General features: G+C 45.2%; 1 protein-coding gene across 1 annotated transcript in view; it reads right to left on the bottom strand.

The window, feature by feature from the left end:
• LOC133542306 (tyrosine-protein phosphatase non-receptor type 14-like) overlaps positions 1 to 4,015 on the bottom strand; it is a 153,953-nt gene extending 149,938 nt beyond the window's left edge. The window contains exon 1 of the mRNA XM_061886307.1: positions 3,681 to 4,015. The gene's annotated coding sequence lies outside the window, so the exon portion shown is untranslated. The remainder of the gene's footprint in view (positions 1 to 3,680) is intronic.
• Positions 4,016 to 10,000: the final 5,985 nt, after the last annotated feature.

Here is a 10,000-nt window from a genome sequence, read left to right as displayed (position 1 = left end):
CATCGCAGCTCACATTCACACAATAGGGGCCAATTTTTAGTGTTGCCAATCAACATATACCCAGGTGTGTGTCTTTGGAGGTGGGAGGAAGCCGGGGGGAACCCACGTAGTCACAGGGAGAACATGCAAACTTCCCGAAAGACCCCGAACCCCAGGATCGAACCCTCGGACCTTCGTGTTGTGAGGCACATGCATTAACCCCTGGTTCACCGTGCTGCCCAACATTATGATTCCCACATTTTCAGAATGCCATCCGTCCACTTTCGACCACTTGTCACTTCTGGGTTAACGTGGGTCCGCCTCAACCTATTTCAGCTGCAATGGAGCTGAAGGCGGTGAACACCCTGGACAAGTCGCCACCTCATCGCAGCTCACATTCACACAATAGGGGCCAACTTTTAGTGTTGCCAATCTAAATATACCCAGGTGCGTGTCTTTGGAGGTGGGAGGAAGCCGGGGGGAACCCACGCAGTCCCGGGGAGAACATGCAAACGACACACAGAAAGACCCTGAACCCCCGGGATTGAACGCTCGGACCTTCGTATTGTGAGGCATATGCATTAACCCCTGTACCACCGTGCTGCCCACCAACATTATGATTCCCACATTTTCAGAATGCCATCCATCCACTTTATACTGCTTGTCCCTTTTGGGGTCAAAGGGGTGGGTCGCTGGAGTCTATCTCAGCTGTATTCGAGCGGAAGGCGGTGTACACCCTGGACAAGTCGCCACCTCATCGCAGCTCACATTCACACAATAGGGGCCAGTTTTTAGTGTTGCCAACCAACATTTACCCAGGTGCGTGTTTTTGGAGGTGGGAGGAAGCCGGGGGGAACCCACGCAGTCACGGGGAGAACATGCAAATGACACACAGAAAGACCCTGAACCACCGGGATTGAACACTCGGGCCTTCGTATTTTGAGGCATATGCATTAACCCCTGTCCCACCGTGCTGCCCACCAACATTATGATTCCCACATTTTCAGAATGCCATCCGTCCACTTTCGACCACTTGTCACTTCTGGGTTAACGTGGGTCCGCCTCAACCTATTTCAGCTGCAATGGAGCTGAAGGCGGTGAACACCCTGGACAAGTCGCCACCTAATCACAGCTCACATTCACACAATAGGGGCCAACTTTTAGTGTTGCCAATCGAAATATACCCAGGTGCGTGTCTTTGGAGGTGGGAGGAAGCCGGGGGGAACCCACGCAGTCACGGGGAGAACATGCAAACGACACACAGAAAGACCCTGAACCCCCGGGATTGAACGCTCGGACCTTCGTATTGTGAGGCGCATGCATTAACCCCTGTCCCACCGTGCTGCCCACCAACATTATGATTCCCACATTTTCAGAATGCCATCCATCCACTTTATACTGCTTGTCCCTTTTGGGGTCAAAGGGGTGGGTCGCTGGAGCCTATCTCAGCTGTATTCGAGCGGAAGGCGGTGTACACCCTGGACAAGTCGCCACCTCATCGCAGCTCACATTCACACAATTTTTAGTGTTGCCAACCAACATATACCCAGGTGGGTGTCTTTGGAGGTGGGAGGAAGCCGGGGGGAACCCACGTAGTCACAGGGGGAACATGCAAACCTCCCGAAAGACCCCGAACCCCAGGATCAAACCCTCGGACCTTCGTGTTGTGAGGCACATGCATTAACCCCTGGTTCACCGTGCTGCCCAACATTATGATTCCCACATTTTCAGAATGCCATCCGTCCACTTTCGACCACTTGTCACTTCTGGGTTAACGTGGGTCCGCCTCAACCTATTTCAGCTGCATTGGAGCTGAAGGCGGCGTACACCCTGGACAAGTCTCCACCTCATCGCAGCTCACATTCACACAATAGGAGCCAACTTTTAGTGTTGCCAATCGAAATATACCCAGGTGAGTGTCTTTGGAGGTGGGAGGAAGCCGGGGGGAACCCACGCAGTCATGGGGAGAACATGCAAACGACACACAGAAAGACCCTGAACCCCCGGGATTGAACGCTCAGACCTTCGTATTTTGAGGCATATGCATTAACCCCTGTACCACCGTGCTGCCCACCAACATTATGATTCCCACATTTTCAGAATGCCATCCATCCACTTTATACTGCTTGTCCCTTTTGGGGTCACAGGGGTGGGTCGCTGGAGCCTATCTCAGCTGTATTCGAGCGGAAGGCGGTGTACACCCTGGACAAGTCGCCACCTCATCGCAGCTCACATTCACACAATAGGGGCCAGTTTTTAGTGTTGCCAACCAACATATACCCAGGTGCGTGTTTTTGGAGGTGGGAGGAAGCCGGGGGGAACCCACTCAGTCACGGGGAGAACATGCAAACGACACACAGAAAGACCCCGAACCCCGGGATTGAACCCAAGGACCTTAGTATCGTGAGGCACATGCACTAACCCGTTTCACCGTGCTGCCCACCAACATTATGATTCCTACATTTTCAGAATGCCATCCATCCACTTCCTCCCGCTTGTCCCTTTTGGGGTGACGGGGGGGGGGTCCTGCGATGAGGTGGCGGCTTGTCCAGGGTGTACCCTGCCTTCCGCCCGATTGTAGGTGAGATAGGCGCCAGCGCCCCCCGCGACCCCGAAAGGGAATAATCGGTAGAAAATGGATGGATGGATGGGGGGGGGGGGGGGGGGGGGGGGGCGCTGGAGCCTATATAAGGTGCATTGGGGCGGAAGGCGGCGTACACCCTGGACAAGTCGCCACCTCATCGCAGCTCACGTTCACACAATAGGGGCCAATTTTTAGTGTTGCCAACCAACATACACCCAGGTGCGTGTCTTTGGAGGAAGCCGGGGGGAACCCACGCAGTCACGGGGAGAACATGCAAACGACACACAGAAAGACCCTGAACCCCCGGGATTGAACGCTCGGACCTTCGTATATTGAGGCATATGCATTAACCCCTGTACCACCGTGCTGCCCACCAACATTATGATTCCCACATTTTCAGCATGCCATCCATCCACTTTATACTGCTTGTCCCTTTTGGGGTCACAGGGGTGGGTCGCTGGAGCCTATCTCAGCTGTATTCGAGCGGAAGGCGGTGTACACCCTGGACAAGTCGCCACCTCATCGCAGCTCACATTCGCACAATTTTTAGTGTTGCCAATCAACATATACCCATTTGCGTGTCTTTGGAGGTGGGAGGAAGCCGGGGCGAAACCACGCAGTCACGGGGACAACATGCAAACTCCCAGAAAGACCCCGAAACCCCCGGGATTGAACTCAGGACCTTCATCCTCTTCGGGCACTGTGCCACCAACAACATTATGAGTTCCACATTTTCAGAATGTGCTTGTTATATTTCTAAACAAAGAAAACAATCTGAATTGTCTTTATTTTTACGTTATCGTGCCGTGATTTCACCAGTCCGGCCCACTTGGGAGTGGATTCTTCTGCATAAGAGTTTGACACCCTTGTTTAAATTAATAATGCATTATTATTATTATTGTTTATGTATTTTTTTAATCTATTTTACGTCTAATAATGTATATTTGGGGGTCATTGTGTTGAAGGGGGTGGGGACAATGTTTGGGATGCCCAGTCTGGCTCTCCTACGTGGCCCAGCCATTCGGCCTTCACTTTTTACAGCGTTTGGTGCTTTTTCACCCATGGAATTCGTCAAGAAAATGCCCGCAAACAACAACTTCCGAGCGGCGAAACTCACCCCGCTACATGCCGAAGTGCTCCGGAGAAGATCCCCCTTTCGCTCGTTCCGTTCCTCACACAAAATTCATAATCCCAATCAAGTTTGGCGAAGGTTTCCACATGGATATGCGAGGTTTTGCATTAGGAATCACAACCGGACACGTTACGGTGTGTGAGGGGGAAGGGGGGGGGGGGTTCAGCAAGCCCAACTTGGCGTTAAACTCCAGTAAAAAAATAAAATAAAAGTGCAGAAAAGACACGCGAGAGTGGGTTTGGAGGACCAGACAGCGATGTAGTCCTCCTCTGGTCTTGGTGGAGTAAGTGGAGAAGCCCCTGCTAGTCCGACGGGGGCGTTTAGGACAGGCGAGGGCGGGGGAGGAGAGAGGACATCATGGTGCGTTCAAACACAGTAGGATATTTTGCCATCGAGGACGCTTCCTCAGGTAGCGATTTTGTATTGGCTTGCGAACTGCAGTACGCCTTTAACGTCATAAGCCAGAGGAAGTCCAGGGAGTCAAACAAGATGTTGTAAACAGGCGTGGTTAGTGTTTTTGAAGCTACTGTAAGACAGAGTCGTTGTCAAATACGGGGCGTGGATAAAATCCCAGCTTCATTGTGACACTTAAGGCAGCAGCACAAGTGGCTAAATTGCTGGGGGGGGAACTGCTGTGACATCACACCACAGGAATTTAAGGAATGCAGTGCTCATGTGAGAACCCCCCCCCCCACCCCCCAATTTCATAGTTTTTTAAGGGGACCATAGAAGTGACTAAACGTCCAAGATAGGTTTAAATCCCATATTTGGACCCAAAACTTTGTTTTTCACAACATTGTAGGGTTTAGGAATGCATTTTCATTTAAAGGCCTACTGAAATGAGATTTTCTTATTCAAACGGTCCATTCTATGTGTCATACTTGATCATTTCGCGATATTGCCATATTTCTGCTGAAAGGATTTAGTAGAGAACATCCACGATAAAGTTCCCAACTTTTGGTCGCTAATAAAAAAAGCCTTGCCTGTACCGGAAGTAGCAGACGATGTGCGCGTGACGTCACGGGTTGTGGAGCTCCTCACATCTGAACATTGTTTACAGTCATGGCCACCAGCAGTGACAGCGATTCGGACCGAGAAAGCGACAGTTTCTCCATTAATTTGAGTGAGGATGAAAGATTCGTGGATGAGGAAAGTTAGAGTGAAGCACTAGAAAAAAGAAAGAAGAAAAGGCAACGGCGGTGGGAGCGATTCAGATGTTATTAGACACATTTACTAAGATAATTCTGGAATATCCCTTATCTGCTTATTGTGTTAATAGTGTTTTATTGAGATTATAAAGTCATACCTGAAAGTCGGAGGGTTGCGGTGACCGCCAGTGTCTCTGAGAGAAGCCAATGGAGGAGCCAAAATCACAGCTGCCTTTTTGACAGCTGCTGCAGGAGGACGCTAACTCCGCACAAGTAAGAGCCGACTTAATATCACAATTTTCTCATCCAAAAACTTGCTGGTTGACATGTGGTAGAGAAACATGTTTGTTAAAGCTTCACAACAAAAACAAAGAAACACCGGCTGTGTTTCGGTTGCTAAAGGCAGCTGCAATCCACCGCTTTCCACCAACAGCATTCTTCTTTGACGTCTCCATTATTAATTGAACAAATTGCAAAAGATTCAGCAACACAGATGTCCAAATTACTGTGTAATTATGTGATGAAAAGAGACGACTTTTAGCCGTGAGTGGTCCCCTCCAACCAATAACGTCACAAAAACACGTCATCATACACTTCATCATTTCACGACGTTTTCAACAAGAAACTCCGCTCGAATTTTAAAATTGCAATTTAGTAAACTAAAAAGGCCGTATTGGCATGTGTTGCAATGTTGATATTTCATCATTGATATATAAACTATCAGACTGTGTGGTCGCTAGTAGTGGCTTTCAGTAGGTCTTTAAGGGGACCATAGAGGGGACTAAACGTCCAACAAAGACACGCAGATAGGTTTAAATCCCATATTTGGACCCAAAACTTTGTTTTTCACAACATTGTAGGGTTTAGGAATGCATTTTCATTTAAAAGAACACAAAACTACTGCAAGATATCAAAAAGCCAGAGGATTTGAAGGAGAGCCAAAATGATCCTCTTTTTGCACAATAGGGTTGATTTTTCCCCAAATAATTGTAGATAGATAGATAGATACAAACCCCGTTTCCATATGAGTTTGGAAATTGTGTTAGATGTAAATATAAACAGAATACAATGATTTGTAAATCCTTTTCAACCCATATTCAGTTGAATATGCTACAAAGACAACATATTTGATGTTCAAACTCAAACATTTTTTATTTTGCAAATAATCATTAACTTTAGAATTTGATGCCAGCAACACGTGACAAAGAAGTTGGGAAAGGTGGCAAAAAATACTGATAAAGTTGAGGAATGCTCATCAACCACTTATTTGGAACAGGCTAATTGGGAACAGGTGGGTGCCATGATTGGGTATAAAAACAGCTTCCCAAAAAAAGCTCAGTCTTTCACAAGAAAGGATGGAGCGAGGTACACCCCTTTGTCCACAACTGCGTGAGCAAATAGTCAAACAGTTTAAGAACAACATTTCTCAAAGTGCAATTGCAAGAAATTTAGGGATTTCAACATCTACGCTCCATAATATCATCAAAAGGTTCAGAGAATCTGGAGAAATCACTCCACGTAAGCAGCATGGTCGGAAACCAACATTGAATGACCGTGACCTTCCATCCCTCAGACGGCACTGTATCAAAAACTGACATCAATCTCTAAAGGATATCACCAAATGGGCTCAGGAACACTTTAGAAAACCACTGTCACTAAATACAATTTGTCGCTACATCTGTAAGTCCAAGTTAAAGCTCTACTATGCAAAGCGAAAGCCATTTATCAACAACATCTTCTCTGGGCCCGAGATCATCTAAGATGGACTGATGCAAAGTTGAAAAATGTTCTGTGGTCTGACGAGTCCACATTTCAAATTGTTTTTGGAAATATTCGACATCGTGTCATCCGGACCAAAGGGGAAGCGAACCATCCAGACGGTTATCGACGCAAAGTTGAAAAGCCAGCATGTGTGATGGTATGGGGGTGCATTAGTGTCCAAGGCATGGGTAACTTACACATCTGTGAAGGCACCATTAATGCTGAAAGGTACATACAGGTTTTGGAACAACATATGCTGCCATCTAAGCGCCATTTTTTTCATGGACGCCCCTGCTTATTTCAGCAAGACAATGCCAAGCCACATTCAGCACGTGTTACAACAGCGTGGCTTTGTAAAAAAAGAGTGCGGGTACTTTCCTGGCCCGCCTGCAGTCCAGACCTGTCTCCCATGGAAAATGTGTGGCGCATACGACAGCAGAGACTGTTGAAGGACTGAAGCTCTACATAAAACAAGAATTAGAAAGAATTCCACTTTCAAAGCATCAACAATTAGTTTCCTCAGTTCCCAAACGTTTATTGAGTGTTAGAAGAAAAGGTGATGTAACACAGTGGTGAACATGCCCTTTCCCAACTACTTTAGCATGTGTTGCAGCCATGAAATTCTAAGTTAATTATTTGCACACAAAAAAATAAAGTTTATGAGTTTGAACATCAAATATGTTGTCTTTGTAGCATATTCAACTGAATATGGGTTGAAAATGATTTGCAAATCATTGTATTCCGTTTATATTTACATCTAACACAATTTCCCAACTCATATGGAAGCAGGGTTTGTAGATAGATGGATAGATAGTACTTGGTTTGCCTGAAATGTGTTTTTTTTTCTGATTATAGTTAAAGATCGACAAAATTAAAGGCAAATAACAAAAAATCGTTCAAAGATTAAAAACAAACAAAGAAAGTCCAAGTAAAGAGTGTTGTGTTTGTTTTGGTGTTGGCAATACTGGCCATGTAAGTACTTGGTTTAAGCAATTCCAACATTTTTGTATTACAGTCATCCCTTGTTATTCGACATTAATTGGTTCCGGGCATACTGTAGCAGCGATAATTGAAGTCCCGCGAAATAGGAGTTATTCATCCATCCATCCATTTTCTACCGCGTATTCCCTTTTGGGTTCGCGGGGGGCGCTGGCGCCTATTTCAGCTACAATCGGGCGGAAGGCGGGGTACACCCTGGACAAGTCGCCACCTCATCGCAGGGAGTTATTCATTATAAATAAAATATTTTCATATCTAGAAAATAAATAAAAAATGTTTACAACCTGCTGCATATGTTTTCAACATTATTAGAGCACTTTAGGCATTAATTAACATCCTTTCGTCACCTTTACACTCAATTAATCTAATACAGTGTTTTTCAACCTTTTCTGAGCCAAGGCACATTTTTTTGTATTGAAAAATATCTCAAGGCACATCACCAGCAGAAAACGTTAAAAAATGAAACTCTGCAGCCGATATTGACAGTAAAAAGTTGTTGTCGCAATTGTTGGATTTGACTTTAAAGCATAACCAAGCATGCATCACTAAAGCTCTCAAAGTCACTTCACACCCTGACTTATTTAAAGTTTTTTTGTTGTTTTCCTGTGTATAGTGTTTTACTTCTTGACTTACACTCCTATTTTGTTGTTGATTGTCATGTCATGTACGGGTGTACTTTGTGGACGCCGTCTGCTGCTCCACGCGCTGTAAGTCTTTGCTGTCGTCCAGCATTCTGTTTTTGTTTACTTTGCAACCAGTTCAGTTTTAGCTTTGTTTTGCGTAGGCGTCCCTAAACTTCAATGGTTTTTCTTAGCGGCACTTGCCTTTTGTTTATTTTTAGTTTAAGCATTCGATACGTTTTTACCTGCACACTGCCTCCCGCTGTCGTCTGCGTATTGTGGTCACGACAAACCATGTTCCCGACATCTACATAGCAATTAACTACCTGCTGCCACCTACTGATATGGAAGAGCATTACACGGTTACTGGCGGCACAGCTCGGTTGGTAGAGTGGCCGTGCTAGCAACTTGAGGGTTGCAGGTTCAATTCCCGCTTCTGCCATCCTAGTCACTGCTGTTGTGTCCTTGGGCAAGACACTTTACCCACCTGCTCCCAGTGCCACCCACACTGGTTTAAATGTAACTTGGATATTGGGTTTCACTATGTAAAGCGCTTTGAGTCACTTGAGAAAAGCGCTATATAAATATAATTCACTTCACTTCACTACTCTGCAGATCTCTAGACAGCACAGGCACATTTGCGGATTATAATTACTTGTTTGCAAATATTTTTTAACCAATTAGGTGAAATTACATAATCTCCCACGGCACACCAGACACTATCTCACGGTACACTAGTGTGCCGCGGCACAGTGGTTGAAAAACACTGATCTAATATAGTAACGCTGTCTGAGGATGAGCCAATCAGTGGCCACGATATATTTTGTGGCTAATACCATTGATATTTTGACATGATTTAGCAAAATTATGCTGGAATTTTTTTAATTTACGACCAAAAAAAACATTTAGGAATAAGGTATTTGAAGCTAAACATAGTTTGTTTCCTCCTACCTTCTGCCTAAATGCCGTAATTGTCCGATGGTTGACTTCCTAAACAAACAAAATATAGATTTTCCTTAAGTATTATACACAATTTATAAAAAATATAAAAATAATGTTATAGCAAATATAAATCAAACAATTGTTATTTTGTATAGACAATAATATTACTTTAGGACTAAAAAGACCAGTTTATCTGCAAACCGCCTCTTAGCTTTTTTTGTAAGTAAATGGCGAACTCTTGTGGCCATTACGAGAACTACAGCGTCAATCAACGGACAGAGAGTAAAAATACACTACTTAACGATGATTAAAAATAATAAAATATTGTTTGTGTTCATCTTAAACAATAAATGACTTATCACTACTAGATTAATAAACACATACACGATGAAAGAATTAAAGATGATCTTAATCGGGCCACGTTTTCAAGGGTTTTGCACAAATCGATTTACATAGAGACAATAAAATACACCATAAGGACAGACGTTTCTCACACGTTGTTGACCTCAATTAGGTGTCCATGCATCCATCCATTTCCTACCGCTTGTCCCTTTTGGGGTCGCGGGGGGGTGCTGGAGCCTATCTCAGCTGCATTCGAACGGAAAGCCGGGTACACCCTGGACAAGCTGCCACCTTACCACAGGGTCAACACAGATAGACAGACAACATTCACATGCTAGGGACCATTTAGTGTTGCCAATCAACCTCTCCCCAGGTGCATGTTTTTGGAGGTGGGAGGGGCCTATCCACAGGTGCATGTGTTTGGAGGTGGGATGAAGCCGGAGTACCCGGAGGGAACACATGCAGTCACCGGGAAAACATGCAAACTCCACAC

Source organism: Nerophis ophidion, linkage group LG24, assembly GCF_033978795.1.
Source record: "Nerophis ophidion isolate RoL-2023_Sa linkage group LG24, RoL_Noph_v1.0, whole genome shotgun sequence".
NCBI lineage: Eukaryota > Metazoa > Chordata > Actinopteri > Syngnathiformes > Syngnathidae > Nerophis > Nerophis ophidion.
The sequence above is the reverse complement of the archived record's forward strand: the minus strand, read 5'-3'. Positions and strand labels throughout refer to the sequence as shown.